The sequence below is a fragment of the Lates calcarifer genome, unplaced genomic scaffold, assembly GCF_001640805.2.
Source record: "Lates calcarifer isolate ASB-BC8 unplaced genomic scaffold, TLL_Latcal_v3 _unitig_4890_quiver_1883, whole genome shotgun sequence".
Taxonomy (NCBI): domain Eukaryota; kingdom Metazoa; phylum Chordata; class Actinopteri; family Centropomidae; genus Lates; species Lates calcarifer.
Window position 1 is genome coordinate 1 of NW_026117174.1, and position 18,664 is coordinate 18,664.

An 18,664-nucleotide genomic window follows, 5' to 3' on the forward strand; every position below is an offset into this window, starting at 1 on the left:
TAGTATAGTAAGGTGTCAAAAAAGGTCAAAAAATGTCATAGTATAGTAAGGTGTCAAAAATGGTCAAAAAATGTCATAGTATAGTAAGGTGTCAAAAATGGTCAAAAAATGTCATAGTATAGTAAGGTGTCAAAAAATGGTCAAAAAATGTCATAGTATAGTAAGGTGTCAAAAAATGTCAAAAAATGTCATAGTATAGTAAAGCGTTAAAGGTTTTGAGTAAACTTGTGAGTTTGGTTTCTCTATCTTTGAATTAATATCGCAAAAACAATTTTTTAATGCAGACATGCCAATTCTCTACCACTAACCCTAACCCTAACCTCTGGCTAAAAATATTCACTTTCATACAATATTAAACAGACAGGCAAAATATTCAGTGTTCAGAAGTATTTATTTCAGTGAGACAGTTCTTTTTTAGTCACACAGCAGAGAAATTCAGTGTTGCAACAGCAAAAATAGAAAAAGGCATGATATAAACAAGACAACATTTAACAATATATAAAAATTCTAAACAATATGCGCAGTATAAACAGGACCATGTATAAAGTAACAAATTGGATTTGAGTACTGATATTGCAGTTTGAAATACCAAAATGAAAATCTAACCTAACCCCCAAACACTGTGTAGAGGTGTAAAGGTAGAGGTAAGACAGCTGCTGTAAGGTGGTTCCTTTGTCTTAAGCCACATGTCATAGGTGTCAAAAATGGTCCAAAATGTCACAGTATAGTAGCATTAAATAAACAGTCAGAATATGACGTCGTAAAAATATTTAGATTTACTGATCAGTTTCTGTGATTAACACGTGTTCTTGTCTCTGCAGGAGGAGAAGACGACAGCAGCTGAAGACCTGCAGTGGATGAAAGAAAACAGAAGTGCTATGAAGCTGTGAATTAGATAAAAGACCTCCACCATCTAACAGTGCTGGTTTCCTGTTCAAGTGAAAACACTGTTTTTCTCTACTGTCTGTAATGTAGTTATGGGCACATTTTCCACAGACTAATATGTCTTTATTAAACAGCTGAGAGAACATTCAACTGCTTATGATACAAGTATTTAATTAATAATTGTATCAGAAGCAGTTACATGCTCACAAAGATGCTTAGTAGACATGTTCATCATTAGAAAATGTGCTCATAACTACATTAACTCTAACAAATGTTTCCTTGTGGTCAAATGTCTGTCACTATCTTTGCTGCAATTTATTAAATGTTGTCTAGAATAAAGTCATTAAAAGTTTCTTCCTACATTTCTGATTTGCTTTTCTCTATTTTGTAACTGATGTTATACAAATCATTTTGTTGCATTTTATTTCAAGAAAAAATGTAATGAATCTCATGTTTTAATTTTGACTTCTTTTTAAATATTTTGAAAATATATTTTATGGCTTTACACTTAAAATCTCTTTACTAAAAGGGTTTCTATTCTATTCTAAACTAAGGTTTTATATTTTCTATTTTACATATATATTTTTATACATATCTTTTAGACTTTTTTGCAGCTATATTGTTGAAAAATACTAATTAAAACTTTAAAGTTACAGCAGCTTTAATTTGTTGTTATTTGTTCCAGACGAGGTTTTAAAGTGTAAAACTGCAGCTGAGATAATGACAGAGTCTGACTGAAAAGAATAAACTAACACTGACCTTCTGGAAATGTCTTCATGTCGGTCTCTTCTCTCTGTGATTTAATGGTTGAAGTTTGAATCCTGTGAAGAAAAACAAAAACATTAATGTAAAGATGTAACTCTTTAACACATCAAAATAAAAACACTAAATCTACAAAGAAACCAGAGTGCGGACTAACTGGTTCTGGACTAATCAGAACTAGTCCAAGAGTTAAATTTGCTTTCTACACAAAGACAGAAGAAGCTGCTCTGACTGGAGAACTGACTCCACCAGCTCCTGATATTCACACAACAGCAGTGGATGGAAATGTTTGTCTCCAAAGTCTGTTAAAATTTGAACTAAATATAGTTGATAGAAGCCAAAGTGAAGAGCTGATTAAATTCTTCACATTTTGAATATTTATATGTAAATTTTTTGTTTTTGTTTATTGCATTTTCTTGTTCCTTATTATGTAGTGCTTTGACAACATGTTTAATCTAAAACATCATGCCAATAAAGCCTAAATTGAAATCAAGAGGTAGAGAGAGAATGAGAGGGAGACAGAGAAAGCGTGAGAAAGAGACAGAAGGAGGCAAAGAGTGAGACAGCGTGACAATTAGGGAGAAAGAGTAAGAGAGCAAGGGAGCGCAAAAGACTGAGATATCAGAGGAGTGAGAAGGAGTAAGAGTGAGGGAGAGTGAGAAAGACAGACGGGGAGAGAGAGAGAGCTGATTTTTAAATTCTATTTAAATTTTCTTTCAACTGTATATTCATGAACTATGTAAATAAACTTTAATAATGAGTGAAGTCTTTTTGTGACAAATCAAACTATTCAGACTTCAGATCAATTACTGAACATAAACAGATTAATGTCAGTGCTCTGTGTTGGACAGTTGATGTAAAGCTGTTTGTGAATTACCTGGAGGCCTCAGTCCTGGTCTCAAAGAACTTCTTCATTGAATGAAGACTCTGCGTGGTGACACCTGGAGGAAAAAAGAAAGGAAAATGATCAATGTACTGTGACCTATTCTTCATCAACAGAAACACAGATAAATATTCAACATTAAATATTCAACATTAGAGCTGAACAGAACATTTTTCAAACTATAGAGTGTCTCAGAAAACGGGCTGTTTATTGTCACATATGACAAGAAAAAGAATCACATCTTTAAGAATCAGTAACAATAAATATTTGGGAAAATGTAACTGAAATGACTGAATTTGGCATTATTAGTGTTGCATATTATCAACATGAATAACCCTTTAAATGTCAGAAAAGGGTGGGGGCTGTCCCGAAAGACAATATAATGTGACAGGCTGTTGTAATTGTAGATTACATAGCACTAAATTAAGTTAATACTTAACATAACGGCATTACATTCATACACATACAGCCTAAGTGTATAGGCAGATCATCATTAACAGTGAGTGGCATTTTCAGAAGAGTGACCGACGTGTTGACTATAATCCAAGTACTCTAATAATTACAACATATTTACGTGTCCTCACATCTCATATTAGAAATTAAGATCCTAGAAAACATGACAAGTCTCCTTGGTAGCCGTGGTTTTACATTTTGTCATTTACATTCCTTGTAAACCGACAGAATTAATGTGCGCTCTTCATCTGAGAAATAAGGTGCACGTCCGTTTTCTTCACACGCACAAACTCAAATTAAGTTAACACCGACTCAACTGACCAACATCTGAACCACCATAGTACTGTTAACACCTGGTCGAGTCAGCCAGGGTGTGTCAACCCTAACTTCCAGTGATAGCTCTGAGTTAAACCAGAGGAGGTTAAACTCCCTTTGTAGTACAGGCCTCATAAATGGAGGTAAAACAGCCAGCTACAGACGCGAAATGATGCAATATCACCACAAATATACACAAAATGATCACATCGACATGATAATCCGCCATAAACTGACTTAGAATTACCGAGGTGGAGCACAAAATTACAAAGAAGCAGTAAAATGTCTACAAAGTAACTGTAAAGAGAAGCAAACAGAGTTGTAATCAGGAAACAACTCATGTCACAGACGCTTTAATCACAGAAATACAAACACACTCAAATAAAAACGACGACAAAAAGGAGGAAGCCCCAAAGACAGCGTTTATAAGACTAGATAATGCTAATGCTAACGTTCGCCTCTAATGCTAATGCTAACAGCCAGGTGGAAAACTGCCAGCTATGGACGCAAAATGATATAAACTGACCACAAGTAGCCACAAACTGTTGACAGCGACATGATAGAGCAACATAAACTGAGTTAAAATGGCCAGGACAGTATATAAAATGACAAAGAGACACAAAATGTCCGTAAAGAGAAAACGAATACTAACAGGGATTTACACAATTACCAAGAGCCCATTGTGTTCTACACCATCCATGTTATGTGTCCCCAACTCATGTCAGGGACGCCTCAGTCACAGAAACACAAACACACTTCTAACCCATGCGATATAAACGCCTGGAATTAAAAGAGATCATTACTAATGCTAACGCTCTCGACAATGTTAATGCTAATGCTAGCCGCTAACTGTTAGCCTTACCTTCGCGCTGCACGTGTGTTCAGCGTCCAGCCTCACTCCTGTTCGACAAAAAACTGCTCCAGAGTTTGTTTTAACATCCCGGCCTTTTCATTAACGTGAAAAACGCAGCTCCAGAGTTTGTTTTAGTATCCAGGCTTCTTCAGTAGCTAAGTTTTCGTACAGCACTGACAAACCGAGCTAACGTTTCAAACTTGGTTCAAATATGTTTTCCTTCTTCGTTTCTCCGCCTCTCTGCGCTCCTCCCAGACCGCCGTGGCCAATGAGGAGGCACGTCGCGGCATACGTCAGCAAACATTGGTAGAAAAACGCTGATTGGCTGGTCGATTCTGGTCCGCCTGGCAACCGCCTCTGATTGGTCTTAAAATACATCCACCGTGAAGACGGAGATAAACCACCCATGGATCAATCTGATTTTCAGAAAGAGATGATGATTTAAGTCTGAAAAACAACAATACCGTTACAATGCCAACAAGTGACAGCTTACATATTAATTATTTTAAACACAGCCTTTGGTTACCGCTATTTTGTGAGATCAATATACTCAGGATTTCTTTTTTTAAATCTGTCTTCACTAAAGGTAACAACCGCAGTCACCACCATGGTTGTTAGCTCAGTAAGTCAGGGCCACCAAAATGAACGGTAATGAGCTGCATTTAAAGATAACAGGATTACACTGCTAACATTTTCAAATTCATTTGGGACTTCTGAAAAGGCATTTTAGACTGGAGAGTATAATTTGCCTCAAAGTCACAGCTGAATTTTTGTGAGCCCTTTGGATGATATTTGATTCCAGCTCCTGAGTTAGTTTTGAAAAGTTTTTACCTATGAGGACGGGCTCTCAGAGCACCTTTCTCCTCTCCAAGTTGTCAACAAAGGATGAAAAGAGTGGTTTGAGGCGAGAATATGTAGAGCATGATGAGAATCCTGAACTGTAGCTCAGCTTTTAATTGTTCTGTATCTGGTCTGATTAAGAAAACCTTGATCTCCTGGACTCCTCCTCAGGGAGCCCCCAGCAGTCCCCCAGATTTTACATTGCTCCCCTCACTGTATGTAAATGTCTGAGCCTCCGGGCACAGCACTGATAAACAGGATCTGCTGGAGTAAATGAGCTGAATCCATCAACCTACCATTACCTAAGGTTAACTGCTAACACATTATACACCAGGGTCTCTTTTTCTTTCAATCAATTCCCTACATATAGATCTTCCAAAAAAAAAAAAAAAAAAAGCCTCTGGCATAACACCAGGCCAGCGTGCACATAAATGCCTGCACACGCAAAGAAAAAGTAAAGACCAAACAAAATTAAAACATACCACACTTCTGGTCATAAAACACTAGCCGTCTGCTGCTTTTGTTTCCCAGCGGCTGCCACAGGTCAGAAAGCAGTTTATAATGGTGTCGCCCCCCCCCCCTTCACTTTCAATCCAGCTTGTCATAATGTAGCAGATAAAGTGCTGATACGGCTGCAGCTGACACTATTATACACCACCACCAGGGAGATGGATAGAGATGGAGAGAAGGAGAAAGCAGGAGGAGGAGGTGGTGGAATAGGTGGATGGATGGATGGATGGATGGATGGATGGATGGACCGGAGTGTGTACATAAGCAATTTGGTATGGCAACTTCAGATGAACCTATAATTTGTCAGAGACTGAGTGAGTGTGAGAGAAAGCAATATGGATGGAAAGTGGTGGATTTGCTGGCAGCAGTCTCTTACTCAGCAGCAGAGCCACAAAACATGATGAAAAATGCTGCTGTGATTGTGTGTGTGAGTGTGAGTGTGAGTGTGTATACTTCAGTAACTTGCCATGAACCGAGGACTCACTAAGAGGCAAGTCTGACACCTAGAGGATGGTTGCATGCACTGCCAGGTAACATCAGCTGAGCTTCATGGGAATGTTTGATGCAAATGTTGATAAATAAAAGGTGTTAGTGCCCCGATCCTCTGGAACAACTCACCCAAGGCTAAGACTAGAAGTCATTTCAATTTGGGTTTTGCTGAGTGTTCCAGATCCTCTAAGGAGTCCCAAGTATAATTTGAGGAAATTTAAAAAGTAAAAAATTATACTTCTGATACACAAAGTTGCTGCTGTTTCTCAGTTTTGCCTTTTTGTGACATATTGAAAAAAAAAATCCTTTGTTCCTCGTGCGATAAACGTGCTAAATTTGCACATGTATTTAGATACATCTGCATTTTTAGCACTTTTTTTAAAAAGCAGTTTATGAGATTGTTTTGTTGTTTTTGCACTTTGTGCTGGAGATATTTCAGGTGATATTAATGTACTTACTATACTTTTGTATTTTGTTGCTCTTTCTGTACGGTGTTGTCGTCTTTTATCATCCGCAAGCCAAGTTTTCCATCTGGAATAAACAAACAACTAAATTGAACTGAATTATTTTTAACTGTTTTATGTGTCATTTTATTTGTTGCCTTGATTGAAACTGATTTATTTTCTGTCCTTTGTCTTTGATTTTGATTGTTTTCTTGCTTCCTTTTATTTGACCTTCATTGTGAAACACTTTGTAACAGTTGTTTTGAAAGTTATTCTTATTAATAATGTCTTCCACACCCTCTGATTGATATGGGATCACAGCTTTGTTGACAAATGATTACAAGAGTGGGTTCCTGATCCTCCAAGGAGTGCCAAATACAATCTGAGGAGTTTTAGGGGAATTTTAAAAGTTAAAAATGATATTAAATTGCCTTTTCCATATGAAATATTGGACACCTTCAACTCTTGAAGCTTGTATAAATTTTTTGAATGAAACAAAAGTGAGCAGGAAAAAATCACTTTTTGGGCTGAGCTGCTGAGGATTCATGACCCACAACAAAGGTCAAAAACCACATGAATCTGTATCCAAAGTTATGCAGCTCAACACTCACAGGAAGAATGGAGCTTTAGAAATCCCTACTTGCCTTTGTTAATTTGTGTAAATACATCGGCATGATTAAACACGATCACTTCGTGTTTTAATCAATTAAGTTCAAAGAGTTTCTCTCAGTCGTCTGAGCCACAAGAGCTTTGACTACCAAACAAACTCTGGATGTTTAAAGAGGACGACACAGTGAATTTTAATCCGTCTGATCATCTTGTCATCACTGCAGTTTATCTACAGAAAAAAGACAATCTGGGCTGTGTGTTTGTACTTCAAAACACTTTATTAACATGCTCCTGATTTCAACAGCCTGTACATCAGTACTAAAAGGCCTCACCCAACACGTACACGCTGATATATGCAGTAATGCTCACACACACAGAAGACAAAGGAGTCAGATACTTTACATTATATAAAAGCTGTTGAACAAAAAAATAACCACAGATACAGTCAACACTGTAGACTTGCACTTTGGATGACGTGTTGACAATCAGATTATAGCTGTACAAACATTTCTTTTAAACGCAGAGCTGCTTTGTTGTTGACTGAGTGAAGCCTAAGAACAAGTTTCAAGTTTCAAAATGAACGAGTTCAGTATTTAGCAAATCTGGCGATCGAAGAAGACGGAGGTAGCATTTTTAAAAAAGTGTTAATTTAGGATTTTGGAGTGAAAGTTTTTACTTGTTCTCAAAATAGAGGATAGAAGCTAAATATCATGATACCAGAAGACAGAACCAAACCGTAGATTTGGTGAATCATTACACCCTCAGAAAGTACTGAAATACAGTCCTTCAGAAAGCTCAGATTAGTTTAACACTTGGATGTGACAGGTAAACTCTGCCTTTGGGGTCATGTTCGAGGTCAAAACTCAGTACTTTAAGAACCAAACACAGCACTCAGTGTAAAGGTCAGAAAGCTGGCACTCAATTAGACCTTTCCTGATTAAAATGCTTTGTTTTTCTTTACATTTTTCTAGATTTCAAGTTGTTGACTGGGAAATTTGGCTTGTTTCATTAAACAGAGATAGTGTTTTTTTTTTTTGTAGAGGTTTATATTCCCAAAAGAAATTGGCACTGATGTCTAAAATTTCCAAACAACATCCCGACCTACTCTGAATATGGTTCAGGATCTAAAGCTGGACCTACAGTATGTTCTTGTCACAGTGTAGGTGAAGCTGTTTAATTTGACCGAGAGGTTTAACTCAACCAATTAGACTTGTTCTGCCTCCTGAGCAGCTCTGCTTCTCTCAGTAAAACTTCAATCAGCTGCTGACGCTGAGATGAGACTTCAAGGTAACAGCACTGCACTGCTAGTTAGTGACCAAATAAAGAGCTGCAATATGCTGTAAGGATCTTTAAACTACTCTAGTTTTAATTGGGAAACTTTTGATAAAATCTTTTTGATTTCCTGAGTCTTAAAAACAAAATAACCCGTCGGCCTCTCAGGCTCCTCGTACATAAAGTCCTGCCGTGTTTAAAGTTACTGTTCATCTTTCCTCCCTTGTAACAAATAATATGACATGTGTATCGCTTCTTTGAATATAAATAAAGGCTGAATATTAAACAACTTTTAAATTTGGCCTGATTTTATCACACACAAAAAAACTCAGTAACTATGAAGCAACCTCAGTAACTATTAAATTCTTAACAGTGAACAAAACCTTACTCCTTTGGTGTAGCTGGTGCTTCAGTAAAACTAATTTCATCTGGAGTTTGGCAACTATACATCGCTGCCATTAGACTTGTAGCATTATCTCCTCTGTGTAAACAAAGACGAACGTACTGCTTGTCCGTGAAGCTCGGAGTGTTTGGCAAAAGGCCTGTGGGCCCGGTGGTGAACTTGAACCAACAATGTGATCTGGTACAAGCTATTTTTGAAGCAGGCCCACGGTTTGTGGCAAGTTTAACTCAAATAGATAAACTTTTTAGATATTACAGTGCAAAAATCTATAGAATAATCATTTTTACCAGAGTCAAATTTTCTTATCCATCCATTTTTTGCAACTTTGGTTTCACAAAAAAACAGAAAAAATTAGGAAAACAAAGACGGTAAAGATAGAGGTCCACACCACATCGCATGAATAAAGTCATTAAAGTGCTCAACATAGAGAGACAAACTGAAGCTTAGAGCAGATTGAGAATAACACAAAGAAAAGCCACACTGACTGTTAGAGGATACATATCAAATGCATTAATGGAAAACAGCCGCTATCCTGAGCAGAGTTGGCACATTCAGAAGCTTTCACAAGGCTGCCAAAGGTTAGTTATTCAGAATGAGCCAAAAGTAATACAACCCTCAAAGGCTCTACTCATCATCTGGTTTTATGTATGTGTATAAAAGATATTTAATAGAAGAGTCTCGGGGAGAAAAAAGGCGTTTTGAAAAGAGAGGTGAGGAGAGGAGAAAGGGAGATGAAAGGGACTGAGCTGTCTCCAGATGGCTTTTGTTCCACCTCTCATAGAAAGCAGTTAGGTTGGCCTGCCTTTGTGACGAGCCGGTCCGCCTCGTACCGAACCACGAGCTGAGACGTCATCGCAGGTAAAAAAGAGTCAACCCTTCTCCTTCGGCTAATGAGGTCGGTGAATTAGAGGCGAGCGATCACAGCTTTCTGAGTTGGAAGTTTTCCTCCTAGACAAAAAAAACAGACAATGTTGAGATGTTTTGGAAAGATCCCAAACACTGTTGATTCCTGACGGCTGGTTTCTTACCTAGAGTGTCTTCCAGTGAGTTCACCATCACTGTGTTGACCTTTAACGTTCCCTGCTCCGCCCTGAGGTAAAAACATTTAAGTGCACAGTTACTTTCAGCACTAATCAAGTCGATGTTTTCGCTCACTGCAGATTTCCTTGTTAGAAAGTAGCTCCAGTGGAGTTTTAACGGCACTTTCAGGGGATTATCTAGTTATTTGTACTGGGGGAGGAGAAGGCAGAAATCACAGAAAACTCAAACTATCTGCAGGACTAATGAGAAGTCACTGACTTTTTAAGCTTTAGAGCTGTGATGCTCAGCACTGTTGGTGATGGTTTCTGTTTGAAAACAGCTTCAAAGTGCAGTGATATCCATCATGATATACTGAATACGGCCACTATCATTAACAACATATGTACTTCACACACCGTGTGTGTGGTATTAAATTACTCAGGGATTCTAAGCTGTTTCCAGAGGATGTTTTTCCTCATTGAGTTGCAGTATAACCGTCATGCTCTGTTGCTGCTTAAAACCAGGGACATAAGGATGATCAAAACCAACATACCCCTTGATTTTCCGTACAGCTCCAAGTCTTAGCAGAGCTGCCAGACTGTTCTTCTGGAGGTCAGACGACAACACTTCAGTGTATCTTAGTCTACCTGGGAACCAAACACGATCAGTAAATTTAACTGAGAGCTGAGGTGAAAACAAAACAGACAGGAAATAAAAAAAGAAACTTTTAAAAAGAGAAACCTGCTAGAAGATGTTTGATGATAAACTTCCTGACAGCGGGAATAAACTGTTTTTCTGTCAGCGCCTCGGTGGCCTCTTCACACAGGAACCTGCACACCACCTGAGACCACACACACACACACACACACACACACACACACACACACACACACACACACACACACACACACACACACACACACACACACACACAGCTGTCAAGGTTAATGCTGTGTTGACAGCGCCCTCTAGAGGACATCAGCAGTTAATCACACACACACAGACCTGTACTAAAAGAGTTGTTAACATAAATTTGTTTAGATTTGTTTAAATTTAGATTTCTAACAAAATTGACTTTAAGAACAACAAGAACACTTTCAGGAAACGATACCTTAGAAATAAACTTTCTTGTACCACAAATGCATGATATATTTATTTCTTGGACTAATTAAAGAGGAATTAAACTGTTTTGTTTGCTCACTCGATGCCAGCAAACGGCCAAAAAGAAATCATGACACAGGGAACGTTACAAGACTAAAGAGGCAACATTTCAACACAGCTAGGTCTTCATCAATGTAGATGTTTTCAAAACCACACTGTGTCTCTCCCTCACCTGGTATCCTTGTAAGAAGGGATCTAACATGGAGGTGAGGAAGACCAGCGTTCTGTGTCCTCTCTCCGTCACCAGGACCTCCTGCTGGGTGACCTGCAGAGCTCCAGTCTTCACCAGGAGGTAACAGGCCTCCTCGAAGTCCTACACAGACACACAACACCAGTGAGAAGTAAAAAGCATACAGTATGTCTGTATGGTCACACAATATAAACATAAAATAAATGATGTTCCTCACCTGCACTGTAGCTCCAGGACAGAGGATGAACTCATTGGAGAACATGTTTCTGAGGAAGCTGAAGCTGTTGAAGACCTCCTCTGGAAAATACACAACGATTATTGTGCAGTAGAAGAAGACAATATGAATTTTAAATGTCTAATATTTACCCAGCTGTGTCAAAGCTAGCTTTCTAATGTAAATATGTAGAGGAGGATTTGCTCAGGTCTGCCTTTATTTCCTGAGGTTAAACTGGCGAAACATCCCTTTGTTCAAAATTAAAAGTTTTACACATTCACATTTAAGAAAGTGATGTGAAACTACAACATAACAGCTATTTAGTTTGTGAAGGTGACGAGGTAAACAACAGTGTCAGTCCTACGTTTCTTGTTGGAGGAGGCAGTGTGGATGGCCGAGGCCAGCAGCGCCGGACGGAGGAAGACGTGCAGGGCCTGGTTCCTGTACGAGGCACAGGAGAGTATGATGACTGCCTGGCTCAGGAGCTCCTCCTCTGGGGTGACAGCGCTGCGAGGCTCCCCTGGTGCAGCTGGTCCTCCTGCTTCAAGACAAGATTTACAGTCAAACAGTTTTTATAATCTGCTCATCTTACAAAAAGTTGTCCCGATAAAAAGAAAACAGAAGCTGTAGTTGTGTAACAACTGTTTTTTAACTTCTGACTGACAGCAGTCTTTATCTTTGTTTTATCTGTTGCAGAACACAACAACACAGCTACAGTATATAACGTACTGTTTGTACTTGACTATAAATTGCTCTATGTATCATGTAACTTAACCTTGTAGGACTGTGCCGACATCACAAAACAAATAAAACACAGACATGAAAAACCAAGGCAAGAAAGTCAAATAAAATAAATACTAACTTTGTCCCAAAGCCAGCTGGACTCTTCCCTCAGAGATCCTCACCAGACCTCGGTGCAGGGAAAGACTGGAAGAGACGACTTCCGATGGAGGAGTGTGCTCTGAACGAGAGAGGGAAGAGTCAGAGTAGAGGATGAGGAAGAGAAGAAGAAAGGGATTGGGGGGGCTACCACCGAAGAAGAATGTCAGCTGAATGTAATAACATAAATCTGGTTATTGTTCATCATCTCAGCCACATAAAGGAGCTGTGGTTTTATGTTTAAGCATGAATCCTTTTTGGTTTTTGAGTTACTGTGTTAAGCTACATGAATGTGCCTTAGTCTCTTCCACGACTGATTTTAACAGCAGCCTTTTGTCACTCAGGACACAGAGTCTTCAGTGTCACTGTGATAATACTGAATCTGTCTAAAGGGTTCATACTGTACCAGGCCAGTGGAGGAAGGCTCCATACTGTCGGGAAAGATCCCTGAGCCACACAGCTTGTTCCGTCAGCTCGTCCAGCGCTATCCCCCGCTTCTGCCCCGACACCTGGTTCTGGAGCAGCAGGGAGGCCAGAAGGACCCAGGGCTTCAGGACCATGTTCTCCTCCTGGGCCCGAACCAGCCTGTAGGCCGAATCGTTCACAAAGCTGTGGATATCCTCACTGGGTTTCTTGGGATGTGTCTGGAAATGGAAAGTTTACAGTCAGTCTGTGTTTTTTAAATCAACATGTAATCTAACGGAGCAAGTCAACATTTAACAGGATTTAATTCAGTAACTACAGTAGTATCCCTTCATACTCCACAGATAACTTGGTGTTGGTTTGTTATACCTCGGGATCAGGTTGAACTGGCAGCGGTTAACTCTGCCCTCAGCTAAACTCCTGACGGACACAGGTTGACCAAAGTAGACATGGATACTGCCGTAGTCTTCACTGAGGACCTTCCTGGCTTTAATCAGACCCTAGAGAGGACAGAGAGTAACAGTCCATACATTACTAAATACATACACACAGGGCAAAATACAACTTTTGATTTTGAGTCCAGTGTTTCAGTGACTCACTGAAGTGGACTCTTTGGGTTTGGGTACACCCAGCAGTTCTCTGGCGTACAGCGACTCCTCCAGGATCCTCTCGTAACTGATACTGACCGGGACCAAGCTCACGTCAAACACCTCCCCTTTAAAGAATGGATCCATCACTATATTCAGCAGACCTGGAGGAAGACAAAGATAAAGATGATGAAAAAATAAAGAAATAAAAATGAATGAAACAGGTCACAGTGGTGAGAACAACCAGAATCATTTTACTGAGCAGAACACAGAGGTTACTTGAACACCACTGCCTCGATCTGTTAGTTTATTATGTGATAGTTTTACTTATGTAAAGGATCTGAACACTTCTTCCATCACTGAAAGTCACACAATAACACAAACTAACCGACTGAACAAAGCAGCTCCTGTGTTCTGCAAGATAAAATTCCTGTTTCTGTCAATGGAGTCTGGCTAGCAACATACAGCAATGTATGGTTAAACCATATGATGCACAATATACAACTCTCCACCCTTAGAGCCTCAATAAACCCTGTATGTTTAATAAGAAACTTATTTAAAACAAAACACAGAATCAGATCTGCAAATTAAATTCTTTTTTTCCCCTTACCCAACTTCGGAGTCAAAGACTTGCTCGTTCGGCTTCTGGTCCCCTCTAGAAAAAATTCTACTGGTGCAAATCCATTCTGGAATAAAAATAATAAAGTGTTAATAAAGATTTGCATCTATAAAATACAGATATTATCATTATATCACAGATGTTTTTCACTCTTTTAACTGCAGAACAGGGCTTTCAAAAGCTGAGATTGTGACCACTCACTGCTCCTGGACCAAAACTCCTTATTAACAAAAAGCCTGTATCTTCACCTTCAGCATGGTCTTGACGTATTCTGAGAAGACGGCCCAGTACAGTTTATCTCCACCAAACGACCGCCGAATGAAGAAAGCTCCGGACATCCGCAGCATCTCCCCGACAAACTTCATCCCCATGAAATCTGCAGGGAAAGAGTCACTTTTACTTCAACTGAAATATAATGAGGTGTTTCTGATGAGTAATTTAGTGTCAGATCAGATGAGCCATACCGAGCTCAGTTATATTCATAATAACTTGTGTTCACTAGTGGTAGAGACGTCAAACAGTAGCACAAGTTTTGATAACAGACTATTTGTAGAATTAAATAATGACTGATATATAGTTTTTAATACCTTCAATATCACACTTGTTTAGAAATTTTGCACTTCTTCCATAATCCAGGGCCTTATATCACATTCATATGATGGCAGTGCAAATGTTTACTGGTTCAGTCATAATGAGAATATGTTTGTCTTCCATCCTGAAGAGTCTGACGAGGCTAGGAACCACGAAGTATAATCAACAGAGCTGAGCATTACCTGCCTGTACATGTGTACTTAGTGAACTGGTAACTGTGCACACACTCATGACCTTTCCCATGCTTACCCATGCCGGCAGCGATGACAGGTAGAGCCAGGTCGTAGGTGTACAGGAGGTATGACATCAGCAGGAAGTCCATGTAACTACGGTGACTGGTAGCAGGACCACCGGGTGCTCCTGAATCACCTGTTGGAGCTAAAACAACACAAATACAGGTCGGGTGTCTATGTTTTCTTTCCACAGACACACACTTCATGTCCAGGTCGTGTGGAACACTCACCCTCTGGATGCCCTCTTCATTGACACAGATGCTCGCTGAACAGGGTTTTAAAGACTTTGCTGAGTGTGAAGGCGAAGGAAATCGAACGGTGCTGAGCTGCAGGCGGTGAGCCATCTCCTCCAAGATGGAGGACGCCTCCTCCTGGACGTCATCAACAGCTCGGCCCGTCTCTCTGCAAACCTTTAGAATCCAAAATGAGATATTACACTGGTACAACAGTAATAAGAAAGATCGTGTGTATTTGTAATATTATAAAACTGTTGTTTTTCAGAAACTGTAGTCGTGGTGTTCTTTCAACTACTCGTCCACTGAGCATATCTCCCAGAGAGAACATCCGTCAGGTGGTATAACCAGAATGACAAACTACCTGATGGATGACATAGTTGCAGCTGATCAGACTGAAGCACCATGCTCTTCAGCGTGCCGGCCTTAGAGGGACAGAGTCCTTTGTAAACAACGGGAGCGTAACATCTGAGAGCGTATCTCAGGTCGCTGGAGTTTCCTCCTCTCCTCCAAAATGTCCTCAAAGTCATCTCTTTTCTTCAGCATAGGGTCTCTCTGCTAGATGAAAGAAAAAAAACATTAATGTCACTAATACAGATACAGTCAGTGTAACTGTAAAAGACTTCGCAAATACTTTGTTGTTGCCAAAATTCAGTAAGCAGCTACTAAAGCCATAACTGGATAAAATATGTTTCACCTGAATTTCTCCTCCAAAATAAATACATAAATTAAATAAAGCAAAAATAATAATTAGTTAATTTTAAAAAATGAAAGGTCTTTTTTTATCTTTTCATAAAATTTAATCTGTGATGTTTCGATAGAGTCACAAAAAAACTAAAACTACCAACAGTTTTATCAGGTGGAGCTGAAATGATTTGTTTTTTTAATGTAAAATATGCTAAATTAAAATTAAACTAATTTCCACAGCAGGTAAGTCAGACTACTAAACTAGCAGAGGAGAGTAGTGGTTGGACCAGCGCTGTGAATCACTGCAGGGTTTCACTTAAAAGTCAAATTATTATTGCAACACGAACACAAACATTAAAACACTGACAGAAAATCCTGCACACTTGCACAAGCGTGGCACACCCATACAACAGATAAAAAGAAATGTACTGGAAGTTGCATGAGTGACAAAATGTAAAATGGAGATTGCAAAACATCCTTGTCTTGAGGTCTTGACACAACAATTAAACTAACTGCATGTGCGTGATTTTCCCGCATCTGCTACAAAACAACAGCGTGTTTTTAAAGTCTCATGTCTGATTTTAGCGTTCACCTGTTTGAATGAAATGTCAAATGTCAAACAGTGGGCACCGAGCTACAGCAGAGAGCTACGTTAGCTTAGCCCTTTGGCTAAAAGCAAAAACATACATACGAATAAACAGCTTTGGACGCCATGTTTTAACACGCTTTATAAACACATAGACGCCGCATCCAGTTAAGATAAACTTGCACCACTAAGTGTACAATCCCGCCTCTTGATAAAACACTTCTGGTTGATAACAGCAGCTGCAGAACTTCATATGGGCGTGTGAACTGGCATTTCCGTGGCATTTCCGTACCTACGGTGGCCGGGAAGGACCAACCCGGAACACCCGTGTTTCCCATGTGCTTTGGTTTGTTGTCATTCGTGCTGAGGAGCTGCTGTTAGCGTTTAACGCGGATATTTTGTTTCCTCTTTAATTGTGAACCTGCTCGTATTGTTAGCTTAAAATGAGCTCAAAGTCAAACGGAAAAGAAGACGAAGATTTTCTGTTTCTTGAAAAGGTTTTGGACAAGTTTTATGACTTTGGTGAGTGTAACGTTAGCTAGCTAGGCGGCTAGCTTTACTAGCTAATGTTCCTCATGGATCTGCTGACAAGATCTAACTTGGTAAAAGTAGGAATAATGTCTTTGTTATGTCACTTTAGCGTTTAGCATATTAGCTATTAGCTTAGCCTTGAATTAGCATGTTAGCGACTTTAAATTCCAGCTGCAGCTCCAGAAAGAAGTATTTAGTGATTTTTAAATATTAACCAGCACTTTAATAATGAAATCCCTGTAACCAAGAGTTAAAGGGACTGGAATCAGGTTTTATTTCATGCTCATGTTGTTTAATGGTGCAGGTGATGAACCAGCATCAAAAAAGAAGCTCAAGAAGAAGAAGAAACGGAAACAGCGTGAAGAAGAGGAGGAGGAGGAGGAGGAGGTCACCACAGTCAAGGATATGTGTGGTGATGATGAAGAATACAGTACTGAACATCAGCAGCAACATCTACAGACCGAGCAAACAGGTAGGCAACATGGCAACAAGCTTTTCATAGTCTCCACTCGTTTTGTTTCCAGGAATCACACTAAGATTTCATATCACATATCAGTGTTTAAGCCTCCGTTGGTTTAATGTCTCGTGTCTTTCTCAGGTCCAACGCAGGTAAACCAGGTGGAGGTTGTGACATTTCAAGACCCCAGAAAGAAACTGAAGACAGAGGAGAAGCCAGCTGCAGAGAAAACACCTGTAAGTGTCTGTTACATTGGATTATTCTGTGTACTTCATTTAAAAAAGGACAGATGAGGATAACAAAGCTCAGCTAATAAATGAGTATTGATTCAGGTAACAATATATCCTGTTCTCTGGTGCATTAACTGTGTGGTTTCTTGCCTCATTGATAGTAAAGAGCTGAGAACTGCTGCACAAAGGAAAGTTTTCTTATTTCATGTCATGTCTCACTGTGGAAATAAAGCTGGAACACACAGTTTCTGACCAGAGAACGAGCAGAAACTGGAAGAAGTCAAGCTACATGTGGAAAAGCAGCGCTTGTTTTCTGATTGACATTTTGAAACCTGACGTCCTCCTTCTCCTACTGTGTGACCTGTAATCAACCCTCTCTGTTTATGTTCTTCCTGTCACCCTCCATTCATTCCCTCTCCTCTCGTCTTTGTTGCCTTTGGGTCTGTCCTCACTTCGAGGCCCCTCAGATACCACAGAAGAAGCAAAGCGAACAGCTGGAGGAACTCAATTTTGAAAAGGTGAGTATTTTAACACAATTTTACTGTAATTTTTTTATTTATTATTTGATTACTCCCTTGCATGTGACCATACACTGAATTAATATAGTGAAAGAATTAATGTCTGGTGTTGTATTTGTGTGTGTTCACCTCAGGCTCGTCTGGAGGTCCATCGCTTTGGAATCACCGGCTACAAGAAGGAGCAGCAGCGTGTTTTTCGAGCAGGACAGAGCAGTCATGTTGGGAGCCAGAGTAAGGAAAACTCACGCCTGTTTTTTATGTTCTGTAAAACAGCCTTTTAGAAATGCATTGACTTAATTATTGTCTCTTTATCAGCCTCCTAAAAAGGAGTATATGAACTACAAGGTGCTGCAGCAGCAGATCAAGGAAAAGAAGCAGAAAGCGAAGGAGGAGGTTCAGCCGGTAATTTATTGATTTATTTATTAACCCTGGTTGATATCAAAATAATAGAAACACCAGTTTCAAGAAAACACTAACTGCTAGCTTGTTAGTTAAAAGGTTATTGGGGCTGTAATTTCAGACCAGTGATTAACTTCCTTTAAATGATTTAAGAGATATAATAATAAAACTGTATTTATTAACATGTTATTCTGTTTCCCTGCCTTGTAGGACCTGAAGAAGAAGAAGAAGAATAATCAAAGGTGAGTTGACGATAAACATTTTGCTCAGAAAGGTTGAAGATGTTGTTGAACAGTGTCTGTGAATCTGGATTTACTTAAAAATATCAGCAACAAGGACAGAATATATCAGTCTTTAACAGCAATTCATCATAATCTAAGGATAGAAAA

General features: G+C 39.3%; 1 long non-coding RNA gene and 2 pseudogenes across 1 annotated transcript; 1 reads left to right on the top strand and 2 right to left on the bottom strand.

Moving 5' to 3' along the window:
• Nucleotides 1–358: 358 nt before the first annotated feature.
• Nucleotides 359–4,464, bottom strand: LOC127140552 (uncharacterized). The gene is made up of 4 exons (XR_007811044.1): nucleotides 4,161–4,464; nucleotides 2,525–2,588; nucleotides 1,645–1,706; nucleotides 359–848 (listed from the first exon to the last, which is right to left on the bottom strand). It is a non-coding gene; the product is annotated as an uncharacterized LOC127140552 (long non-coding RNA).
• A 2,837-nt stretch (nucleotides 4,465–7,301) lies between these two features.
• LOC108902776 (dihydroxyacetone phosphate acyltransferase-like) lies at nucleotides 7,302–15,397 on the bottom strand (annotated as a pseudogene).
• Nucleotides 15,398–16,250: 853 nt separating this feature from the next.
• On the top strand, nucleotides 16,251–18,581 carry LOC108902777 (uncharacterized protein C1orf131 homolog; annotated as a pseudogene).
• Nucleotides 18,582–18,664: the final 83 nt, after the last annotated feature.